Source organism: Sus scrofa, chromosome 1 (assembly GCF_054392235.1).
Source record: "Sus scrofa isolate SSC_HxYL_T2T_F1_AM1 chromosome 1, Sscrofa_HxYL_maternal_Yorkshire_Landrace_v2.0, whole genome shotgun sequence".
Classification (NCBI taxonomy): Eukaryota; Metazoa; Chordata; class Mammalia; order Artiodactyla; family Suidae; genus Sus; species Sus scrofa.
Window position 1 is genome coordinate 275,332,925 of NC_139383.1, and position 13,030 is coordinate 275,345,954.

A 13,030-nucleotide genomic window follows, 5' to 3' on the forward strand; every position below is an offset into this window, starting at 1 on the left:
GACTTATTTTGAAAGTACATGTAAAACACTTGGAACAGTGCCTGGAACTATTGACATTGGCTTGGGAGCCAGCATTGGATGTTTTTTATAACATGGGATTTTAAGTGACTCCAAAGGAGAAGGGTGCCATGAACTATACCAAAAGCCCATGACACATCTTCAGCAATTCCCTTAAAATGTAAGGAGTTTCATATCCTTTTTAAGGAGAAAGGAATGATCAATACCTCATACCTGGTTCCCTTTTACCATTTTCATTTTAGCAAATTACAGAGGTTTGAACTGGGCTTGAAGTAAAAGTATAAACTTGAACACAGAGACTTCTCTATTCTTGTTGATTCATGTGTACTCAGTATGGGACAAACAAGTTGTTCAAATATTATTTATTGAATGAGGAATAAATGTCCTTTAGTTTCTTTAGGAAAAGGTTGGGCTAATGTGAGTGTTTGATGTATTATTGGAGCAAGAATTGGAAAGACTGATTCATTCAACAACAACAAAGAGAAATAAAGGGAAAGGTAGTCAAAATTAAGATTTTTCATAGTACAAAGGACATGACTATAATATAATGGCATGTTCATTGGCATTTCCCATGTTCCCCAATTCCCAGCTGAGGCAAGAACAGCATGAGGAGGGAGAACCACAGCTGTGTGTCCAAGTTCCTCCTCCTGGGGCTGCCCAACCAGCCAGAGCAGCAGGGAATGTTCTTTGCCCTGTTCCTGGGCATGTACCTGACCACAGTGCTGCAGAACCTGCTGATCATCCTACTTAGCAGGCTGGACCCTGGCCTCCACACCACAATATACTTCTTCCTCAGTCACTTGGCAGTAATGTACATCTCCTTTTCATTTGTCACTGTCCTTTAGATGTTGATGAACATGCAGACTCAGCAACAATCCATCCCCTGTGCAGAGTGAATTTCCCAGATGTATTTTTTCCCACTTTTTGTTTGGACAATTTTCTCTCAGTGATGGATTATGACACCTATGTGGCCATTAGTCAATCTCTCCACTACAGCACTATCATGAGGCAGGAATGGTGTGTCTCCTTAGTAGCTGGGTCCTGGTTCCTCTGTTGTATCCATACACTGTTGCACACTCTCTTCTTAATACAACTGTCTTTCTGTGCTGACAATACCATCTCCCACTTCTACTGTGACCTCACTGCCCTCCTGAAGTTGAGCAGTTCAGACACCTCCCTCAATGAGCTGGTCACCTTTCCTGTGGGAGGAAGGCTTTTAATCCTGCCTTTGAGCAGTATCCTGGGCTTGTATATTCATTTATGGTCCTCAGTTCTGAGTGTCTCTTCTACCACTAGACTCTTTAAATTTCATTCCAGCTGTGGCTCCCATCTCCTTGCAGTGTCTTTATACTATGAGACCCTTGCTAGTGTTTACTTTTTCTCCTCATCTTAGGACTCCAATGACAAAGACTTAAGTGCTTCTGTTGTGTATGCAGTAGTTACTCCCATGCTGAACCCCTTTATCTACCACCTCAGAAACAGAAATATAAAACAGGTTTTAGAGACATTTGTCAGTAGGGTCAACTTCTTGAAGTGACAATCATTAAATCCTCACATTGTAGTCATGAACACAGTGAGATTATCTGCTAAAATTATCACATGGTTGTCAACTCTGTAACTTCAAATGAATACACATTCAATCATTGCATATAGTGTTAATATATCAATAAGTTCCAGTTTGTTACTTGCTTTGTTAATATTCCTTATCTTTAATTTTTTCTGCTTCTTCATCACCTCTCATATATCAAAAATCCTATACAAATTATGTCACATAATTATGAATGTGGTTTTTGTCTTTTTCTCCTTTTAGATATATCAGTTCCTAATTATATATTTTTATACTATATTATTGAGAACACACTAATTTAGCATCATGTTCTGCTGCTTGTGGACTGATTCTTCTATGTAAGATGTGCTGAAATTGTCTTGCCTTGGATTCAAACTGATTGGGAACATCTCTTTTCAACTCCACAGTAGGTGACATCTTTCTGGTTGATTGAAATCAGCAACAATGAGCATAATTGCACTATGGAAGGTGGATAATCCTACAATAAATGCTCTTTTCTATGATAGAGAGTTATTTCTTATTCATTGAACAAAACGCCATTGTATTTATAGTTGAGGGGATACATCTTTTTAGACATGGCTCCTACCCTACATCTCATTTTCTTCCTCTGATGTTAGTTTAGATATGCCAGCTTACTTGTAGTTTTTGTTTACATATATTTCTTTTCCAACACTTTAAATTTTCTTATGTCCTTCTATCTTGAAATTGTTAGCTGTTAACAGTGTAAAGTTGGGTTTTGGTCTTTTTATATAAGTTGAACATTGTTGTATATCTGGAGAATTTGATCTGTTAACATCCAATATAGTCATAGGCATTTGAATTTATGCTTTTCATGTTTCTAATTATTTTCTACTTGAGACATCTGATTTCATATTTATACTTGCTCCTCCTTATCCCTTTTGATTAAACATATTTTATTACATATTCCCTTCATTAACTTATTAATCATACATTATTACTATTTTATAATTCTTTTTTGTGCTTTATGTGGAGATGATGTCTTCCTTTGTCTTAAAAAAATATTGTGGTGTAATGTGCTACTCAATATGAAATTTGCTATTTTAACCATTTGAGGTGTCTAATTAGGTGGCATTTAGTACACTCATCCCTGCTATTTTATTCTAGGACTTTGGAAGGGAACTATGGAACATCAGTGCAATTGAGTACTAACAGCTATGAAAAAATAATGACAAAGACACCTATGAATCAATATGGAGGGTTTTCCATCATATATTATTAAATGGAAAAAAGCAATGCATAAAAGAGCATCGATTGCCATGCTATTCCTATGTGAAAAAGAAGGGAAATTAATATATGCATGATTACTCCCATTGAATAAGAAGAAACACACAAGGAATCAATTTGAGATGAATGAGACTGCTTACCTACAGGGAGTGGCTTCTGAATAGGATATAAAATATGGAGAGATGAGTATTTTTATTTATATAGTTTTGACTTTGTTAACTTTTACTTACCAAAAAACAAAAAGAAGGAGATGGAAAATAAAGCAAAACAGAATAGAACAACAAATGAACCTAAAAATATTTTGAGTTAATGCCATAATCAGACTAAAGGGGAAAATGAAGTAATTAAGTCATTATTTAACACTGAATTTTGAATATACACTAATCTCACAATGATGAAGAAAAACCGTAAGCACATGTTTTGGTAAGCAATTTTCTTTAGTCTTTTTTCTTTTTAGGGACACATCTGCATCATATGGCAGTTTGCTGTCTAGCAGTCTATCTGAGATGTTGCTGCTGTCCTATGCTACAGCCACAGCAACACCAGATTAGAGCTGCATCTATGACCTACGCTAAAGCTCATGGCAACACCAGATCTTTAACCCACTGAGAGAGGCCAGGGATCAAAACTACAACCTCATGGTTCCTAATCAGATTCATTTCTGCTGTGCCATTATGGGAACTCCAGTAAACAAATTTTTTTAGGTGAAGTTAGTCTGTTACTAACAGTGGTTTCAGTTCAAGATTCTTAAATTACATTCAAAGATTTAGTAAATAAATAAACTTGTCCTGGAAAAGAGAATGACCCATGAATGAGGTAAAGGTACAATGTACATGGAAAAAGAGAGGCTAGAAAGAACTCTATGGTGAAAGACTAGAATTGAAGATACAGCTTGAACTCATGGATTATAATGTGTATAAACAGATTTAAATTATATATCAATATCTGGTCCTCATCTCCCATTCTTTCTGTTTCACTTCCGACCCATCTCCTATGGGCAACCATTCCTTTAGTTTGCTTGTTTCTAGTTTCTACATCCTGTGTTTCTTTAATGTATGTTTCCTGACTGTATTCTCTGAGATCACTTAGAAGGCTTGTAAGTAGCAAACAAATATAATACCAAATTTGATTTTTGAATATCAGTGTCTTCTAACAAGAACCAAAATTACTTAGAAAAATGGCTGATTCTAGGTCTGGGGCCAGGACAAAACAAGACCAGGGAAATTTTGCTGAGCTTGAAAATAAAAATGGTGCAATGAATCATGGGAACACCAGAGCCATGAGCCAAATATGGAATAATTAGAGATTCAAAATGAATAACATAAATAATGGATTACAACTCAGAAAATAATTAATAATTCATGAGTCCATGATGATATAAATAAATAAAAAAATAATGCATGTGGAATAAGGGAAAGTTCCTTTCTATAGGAGAATACAGCTAATCAACATAGAGAAAATAATCAAATTAGAAAATCACCATTTGGCCCCCACATTTGCAATAGTTTTTCCATATATGAATCATCAATGAATATTAGATATAGTGGGTGAAACTGTATTAAGAAAAGTGTTGTGCTTATACAGTCTCAAAATATCTACCGAATGATACTTAGTTAATTACAAATGTTTAAATAGTAAGTTACTGTAGAGAACCTGGGAAAAACCACCTTAGACATTGATCAATATTTAAATCACTAGTAATTGTAAATATTTTCTTTTTTTTTTTCATGGTTGTGCCTGTGGCATATGGAAATCCCAAGGCAAGGGTTAGAATCAGTGCTGAAGCTGCTGGCTGACACCACAGCCACAGCAACACCAGATTCAATCAGCATCTGCTGCCTACAATGAAGCCTGTGGCAACAGTGGATCCTTAACCCAATGAGTGAGGTCAGGGTATGAACCTGAATCCTGATGGATATTAATCAGGTTTGTAACCTGCTGAGTCACAAAGTGATCTCCAAAGAACACAAATTCTTAGTGAAGCTGTGCAGTTTTTGATAAAAACTGGGAATGTTATGCTTACATTTGGTATTAATTAGGAAACATGGTTAAAGCCCTTAGCCTAGCAACCAAAAAAAAGTTCATAAAATTTTTCAGCACTATGAATGATATGTTGTGAACTATTCTTGCACCAAGCCACTATACTAACTTCTTTGTTGAAACATAATTTGTAGGGACTGTGTTGCTTAGTCAGAAGAGCATCAGACTTTAAATCTTAGGGTCTAGGATTCAAGTATCTGTCCAGGTGCTATGTGAAATTTAGTTTGCCAATAATATGATGTTAGATTCAAGTGCATTGCATGGTGATTTGACATTTTCATACATTATGAAATAATCACAGTTATTAATCTAGTAACTATCTGTCCCCATAAATCTAGTAACTATCTGTCCCCATAAATTTTTACATTACTATTGGTCATATACTTTGTGCTGTATATTAAATACCAAAATTTCTGTATTTTATAACTGGAGGTTTGTTCTTCTTCATCCACATCACCTATTGCATCCCTCTCCCCCAGACACTGTCCTCTCTGGCAACCCCAGGTTTCTTCTCTGTATTTATGAGTCTGTTTCCATTTTTTGTTGTTGATTTGTTGTTTTGATTTTTAGGCTCCAGATATAAGTGAGATACCATGATATTTACCATTGTCTCTTTGCCTTATTTCACAGAGCATAATGCCTTCTAGATCCACCCATGTTGTTGGAACATGGCTGTGAACTGTGAGATGCACTCGAGTAGCTCCTACAGCCACATTTTTGCCAAGAATGTGGCAAACATCTTAGTGCTCAGGATGGGATGGCATAGACAGTTTTTTTCACTGTTTTAGATTCACTTTCATTCTTTTGTGTGTGGATATCCAGTTCCCAGCAGCATTTATTGAAGAGACTCACCTTTCCCCATTGTGTGTTTTTGGCTCCCTTGTCAAAGATCTGTTGATCATTAATGTTTGGGATTATTTCTGGGCTATATTTTTGTTCCATTTTTTAATATGTATATATTAATGTCAGTAACATACTGTGTTGATTTCTAAAATTTTCAAGTGTAGTTTGCAATCAGGAAGTGTGATGCCTAGGGATTTGTCCATTTTTGCTCAAGATGGCTTTGGCTTTTGTGGATCTTTCTGGTTTCATATGGATGGAATAACTGATGGTGATGGGATATGAGCTGCAACAAACTTCAGGCTGAGTGGTGTGGGATCTCAAGTGCTGATCCTACTCTGTTTGTTCCTTTCTACAGTGGCTGGAGTGGCAGTTTCCATTGTAGGTTCTTCAAAATTCAAGGGTGTTTATGGCCTAAATTTCTCCTCATGAGCCAGCAGAGGGAAGACTGATGTGCCACTGACATGAGCAACATATTCTGGGACTCCTGTAGTTCAGCCCCTTTGATCCCTGCACTGTATCCATCTCCAGAGGAAGGAAAGAAATTGGGCAATTAACTCAGTTGTCTTCTTCTCTAACCAGAAGCTTGGGCGTGTGGTCCCTGGGGTCTCAGTCCTGTTGGTATATGTGGATCTTCCCACTCATTTTTCTCATTCTTGTAACAGGTATTGAAGTGTTCAATATCCTCCGGCCATGGAGGTGTAAAAGTTGAGTCCTCAGGTAGTAGCCTGAATGAGCAGAGATAAGAGCAAGGTGGGGGACCATCATGTGGCCTCGATGTGTGCATTGATTTGAGGACTAGGAAAAAGAAGTAGATAAAAAGTTTGTTTATGGTGACCATATAATCATGTGTTTCTAGTGACTGATTCACACATTGACCTATATGGTTCCATCAGCCTCAAGTGGCCATAATATTAAAATTAATTATAATGACCTGAATTTGTAATTTGGATTCATCAGTTGCCCTAGCTCTATTTCAAGTCTCCAGTAGTCAAAAGAGACTATGCTACTGTGCTACTGTATTGGACATCACAGCTATAGAGTATTTCCATCTTGTGGAAAGTCCTATTGTATACTGCTAATAATAGACCATGGAGGGTGGAAATCTGCAATACACATGTGTGTGCTTGGGTTACCATGTAAATGTTGCTTCTATTTATATTATTTGTGTTTGGGTTTGACCACACATGATTCTCAGTGTTTGTAGTGGAGTTTCTGTGTGTGTGCACGTGTATGGTGTGTGAGTTGTGTGGGTGACTGGATGTGGTCTTTGAATGTATTTTAAAGAGCTTGTGAGGTGTAATTTGTATATAAAAAATTTCCCATGTTTAATGTATATAATTTGAGGAGTATGGACATGTGCACACATGTGTGAAGCTACCACCCCAATCAAGGTCATCAATATATCTGTCTCCTCTCAAAATGTCCTTGTGTTTTTTATGTGGTAAGAAAACTTAATATGAGATCTAATCTTTTAAGGAATTTTAAGGTGCCCTTTATAGTATTTTTGACTCTAGGCATTATGATATATAGCAAGTGTCTAAAAGTAATTCATTTTGCATAAATGCAAATTTATTCCAATTAAATCACAACAGTACATTTCTCCTTTCCCCTAGCTCTTGGTAACTTCCATTTATTATCTGCTTCTGTGAGTTGCTCAAAGTGATACTTTGCAATATTTGTCTTTGTAGGACTGGCTTATTTCGCTTAGCATAATGACCACCTGTTTCATTCATGTTGTCACAAATGGCAGGATTTCCTTTTTTTAAGGCAAAATGATACTCTATTGTATCTATATGCTACATTTATCCATTCATATTTGATAAACACGCAGGTTGTTTCTATAGCTTATCTATTGTACACAGAGATGGAATGCATATGGGTGAGTAGATGTATCACTGAGATCCTGTTTCCAGTCCTTTGTGGTGTACACCCAGAAGTGGGATTGCTAGATCATATGGCAGATCTATTTTGAATGTCTTGGGGGAAGTCCTTACTGTTTTCCATATTGGTGGCAACATTTTACCTCCTCACCAATAGTGGAGATGGGTTCTTGTTTGCAAGCTTTTTAAGTCTTGTGTGATGAAATATTTCATTGTAACACTGTAAGTAAGTTGGTATGAATCTATATAAAACCCACTTCTGACTTGATTAGTATAGGTTGGAGAGGGCCAAATAGCAGCACCTGGCATTTTGTTTTTGTGTCACTATGTGTCATGCTGAATGTCTGTTTCCATACATAACATACTCACAATCTCCTACTACTCTCTTGGGTGGCTATAGAGCAGAGAGGGCCTCGTGAAGTCCTCAGGAATACATGTAAATATTAGACATGGTCAGACAGCCTCACAGCCTGAGTCTTCCTTTGTCTCAGCTCTAGACATAAACAGGCAGTAAACAAAGTCAACTTCATGCTAGGTTGGTGGCACTTTGTCCAGGTGTTTTGAAAGCTACTGAACTTCTTGCAATGTTCCTCATTGATGTTTAATGATTTCCACATTTCCACTCTGGGGAATAGGGTGGGGTCAATTTTGGAACCTTGTCTAGTTAATAAGATGACTGTGAATTCTGATATAGGTCCTTAGTTCTACAGCATCTGTAATATATCAGCTCTCTTGCCACCTCACTGGGCAAATTCACATATCCCTCACTTTGCATGTGTACTTATAACTGAGCCATTTTAAAGCCCTGCTGATGGAAGGGGAGAGAGATACAATATCAGATATGAAGGAACTTTTTATTGGAAAAATTTTAAAATATGAAATAAGTCAAGTTCTGTGGACCTACTAATCTTCAAGGGGCATCATCTGGGCCTGTACTGTTTTCTGGATGTGACAGCAAGACCTCAAGTGTAAACTCAAATTTTCAGGAAGCTACATGATCTTGCTTTATGGTTTCCTATATCTCTGTCATCTTTAGTCCCTGATTTTTTCTTATCCATCCTGTCCATATCATGAGCCGAATTATTGATTTATTGTGTCACCATCATTTTGATTCTATTTTTAATTAATATTTATTGACTTGTCATATATTTCCTAAAATGAAATTTTTATTGTAATAAAATACATGTAACAAATTTAACATTTCAATAACTTCTATGCACATTTCTGTGGCACAAAGTAATTCAGGTTTTTGTACAACCATCATCACCATCCACCTTCAGAGTTTATCTTCCCAAATGGAAACTCTGTACCCACTGAACCATAACTCCTCCGTTTCCTCCCCACAACAGCCCATGGAAGTCACCATTCAATTTTTTGTCTCTATTAACTAGACTATTCTGGAAATCTCATATGAATGGAATCTTACAGTATTTACAATTTTTAACTGTATGATTGTACTTAGCATAATGTTTTCAACAGGAATTCATGTTATGGCTGTATCAGGATTTCTTTCCTGTTTAAAGCTGAATTCATCTGTATATATAGACCACATTTTATTTATTCAATCATTTGCTAAAGGGCATAGGATTTTTTGATCTTTTGGCTACTGTTAATAATGCCATTTTAAATATGGGTATATAAATACCTCTTTGGCCCCTGCTTTCAATTATTGTGGGTATATTGCAGAAGTAAAATTCCTTAATCATATGGAAATTCTGTTGAATTTTTCAGCAAATTTCATGTTTTGTCTTTTCCTTCCTTCCCCCCTCCCTCCCTTCCTTCTCCCCATCCTTCCTTCATGCATTATTTCTTTCCTTCATTCCTTTATTTCTTCCTTTTTAACTTTCTTCTATTTCTGTCTTTTTATCTCTTATAGTCCTCCTAAAGATAAAAACAAGTTTATGTTTTGAGCACTTTATTTTATACATAGTATATTAATCTTTTAATCTTCCAAATAATGCTTTAAGTGGGGGAGAAGATGTGTGTGTTTGTGTGTGAGTGAGTGTGTGTGTTTGTGTGTGTAAGACAGACACAAGCACATAATCAGTCTGACAGTAGAGCCATGGAAGGGACAGTGTCTTATTTATTACTCCCTCCCTAATGTCTATCATAATGTCTCCACTTTGTAAAAAAAAAATAATGAGCAGTTCCTTATTTCCACAGAAGGGTTTGATTGAAGTCATATACTTTCTTCACGTGAATGTGTCAAGGTTCAGACAAATCAAGTTGCATTGCTCTCACCAGACTGGATGTGGCATCAGTGTGAGTGCAGTGCAGTGAGATCTGTCTGTACACTGACACAGTCACTCTTAAAAATCATATGACCACATAGTAACTGCTATGCTCAGTAATTCTAAGTTCCAGGAATTTCTGATTTCTCTTTATTCCCAAAAGAGTGAAAGGCAGCATGAGGAGGGAGAACCAGAGCTGCATGTCCAAGTTCCTCCTTTTTGGGTATCCCCATCCAGCCAGAGGAGCAGGGTGTGTTATTTGCCCTGTTCCTGGGCATGTACCTGAACACAGTGCTGGGGAACATGCTCATTATTCTGCTCAGGCTTAACCCTCACCTCCACACTCCCATATACTTCTTCCTCAGCCACGTGGCCCTCATAGACGTATCTTTTTCATCTGCAACTGTCCATAAAATGGATGAACAAGCAGACTCATGATCAATCCATCCCCTATGCAGGGTATATAACACAGATGTATTCTTTCACATTTTATGGTTGCATTGTTAACCTTCTTCTTGCAGTGATGGCCTATGAAAAGTATGTGGCCATTTGCTACCATCTACATTATACCACCATCATGAGGGGGGAGCTGTGTCTATGTCTATTGGCTGGATCCTGGCTCCTCTCCTGTGCCAGTGCCCTGACCTGCACCCTCCTCCTGGCTCCCCTGTCCTTCTGTGCTGACAACATTATCCCCCACTTCCTTTGTGACCTTGCTACCCTTCTTAAGCTGTCCTTCTCAGACACCTCTCTCAATTAGCTGGTCATAATCACTCTAGGGTCTGAAGTTTTCATTTTTCCATTGAGTGGCATCCTTTCTCTTATGGCTGCATTGACCTCTCCATCCTGAGGGTCCCCTCTACTAATGGGATCTGCAAAGCCTTCTCCACATGTGGCTCCCACCTGTCTGTGGTATCTCTGTTTTAATGGACAAGTACATAAATGTACTTTTCCTCCTCATCATGCCAGTCCCATGACAAAGACATCATTGCTTCCATGATGTACAGTGATCATGCCCATGCTGAACCCTTTCATCTACAGCCCAAGGAACATAGGTATGACATTGGCTCTGGGGATTCTTTTCAGAAACAGTAGTCTTTTTTCCAAGTGATAATCACCTAATCATATTCTTATTTTACTCACTGACCTTGCCTTAAAAACTGTGAGTTGAGCATCCATGTATCTACCACTTTTCATCATTGTCCTTAAAATGATCATTATTATTGTATCAATCTCTTTCACATAGGTCTTATTTCTTGTCCCTTTATTCCTCTATAACCCTAAATATGTCATTACCCGCCATGCACATTCAAATTTTCATCTTCAAATCATAGAACTCCTTTGTGTATATATATATATATTATTGTGTTTAAATTTTGTTTTTTCAATGAGTTATATTATTATAATATTTGGAATTTTTACAGGTTTTTAAGCATACACACACACACACACACATATATATATATGTATATATATATATAAGTCTTCTTATGATCAAATATTGGGTCTTGGTTTTCAAATATTTAATTCATTAATTTATTAATTTGAAGTATAGCTGACCAATAAAGTTGTGTTAATTTTAAGTGTAGAGCAAAGCTATTTCAGTTTTAAATATGTTATACACTACATATAATTTTAGTTCTTTTACATTATATGTTATTACAAAATATCAAGTATAGTTACACATTCTATACAATTGTTATTCTTTAGTTATCTATTTTATATATACAAGTGTGTATATGTTAACCCCAAATGCCTGAATTGTACCTCCCCCCTTTCTGTTTTGTGTGTAAGTTCGTTTGGATCATTTTTTAGATACCACATATAAGCATTATCATATGATACATGTTATTTTCTGCCTGGTTTACTTCATTTAGAATGATAAGCTCTAGCTCCATGTTGCTACAAATGGCATTATTTCATTCTTTATATGGCTGAGTGCCTATTCTATTAAATACATGTACCACTTCTTCTTTATCATTTATCTGTTGAAGGATATTAATGTTGCTTCCATGTCTTGGCTTCTTGGCTTTCAAAACTACAAACATTCAGTTATGATCATATTGTTCACTTTTGGGCAATTCCAAAATGCTTATCTTTTCAATGCAGTATCAAGTTAATAAAGTACATTTGATAGTTTGTTATGTTTTGACTGTACTTGTTGCAGTTAATTGTGTGTATCTTGGCACATTTAAATAAGGTATAGTTTTGTTTTCCTATGCTTAAAATGTGCATAATAATATTTGTTTGGGATACTGGGAATATTTAATTTGAAAGTGCATGTAGGAGTTCCCATCATGGCACAGTGGAAACAAATCAGACTAGGAACCATGAGGTTGCAGGTTCAATCCCTGGCTTTTCTCAGTGGGTTGAGGATCCAGCATTGCCATGAGCCGTGGTGTAGAGTGCAGATGTGTCTCAGATCTGGCATTGCTGTGGCTCAGGCATAGGCCATCAGCAACAGCTCCAATTAGACCCCTAGCCTCAGAACCTCCATATGCTGCAAGTGAGGGCCTAAAAGGACAAAAGAAAAAAGACAAAAAAGAAAGTGTGTGTAAAACCCTTGGGGCAGTGCCTCAAACTATCAACATTGGCTTGGGAGCCTGGATTGGACATTTTTGATAACAGGTGATTCTATGTGACTCAAAACAGGTAGGGTGGAGCAAACTGCACTGAAATCCCATGACATAGGTTCAATAATTCTCTTCAAATGTAAGAAGTTTCATGTCCTTGTTAAGAGGTGCCTCATCCTTTGTGCCTTTTTCCATTTTCATCTCTGCAAATTACAGAGGTTTGAGCCTGGCTTGATGTAAAAATATGAACTTGAACACAGAGATTTCTATGTTCTTGTTGACTCCTTTGTACCCAATATGGGCAAAAGCTGTTGTTCAATAACTGTTTATTGAATGAAGAATAAATGTATGTGTGTTTCTTTGGGAAAAGACTTGCTTAATGTGAATGATTTGTGTATTATTGGAGCCTTGACAATCTCCCTCTCAGAGTAATGGCTTATGACAGGTATGTGGCCATTTGTCAGCCTCTCCAATAGAGCAACATCAGGAGGCAGGAACTGTGTGTCTCCTTAGTAGCTGGGGGTTCCTCTGTTGTATCCATGCCCTGTTACACACCCTCCTCTCAGTACAACTGTCTTTCTGTGCTGACAACACCATCTCCCACTTCTTCTGTGACCTCGCTGACCTCCTGAA

At 37.0% G+C, this 13,030-nt stretch overlaps 1 pseudogene; it reads left to right on the forward strand.

The window, feature by feature from the left end:
* Positions 1 to 916: 916 nt before the first annotated feature.
* LOC100154467 (olfactory receptor 1J4-like) lies at positions 917 to 10,584 on the forward strand (annotated as a pseudogene).
* The last annotated feature ends 2,446 nt before the right edge of the window (positions 10,585 to 13,030 follow it).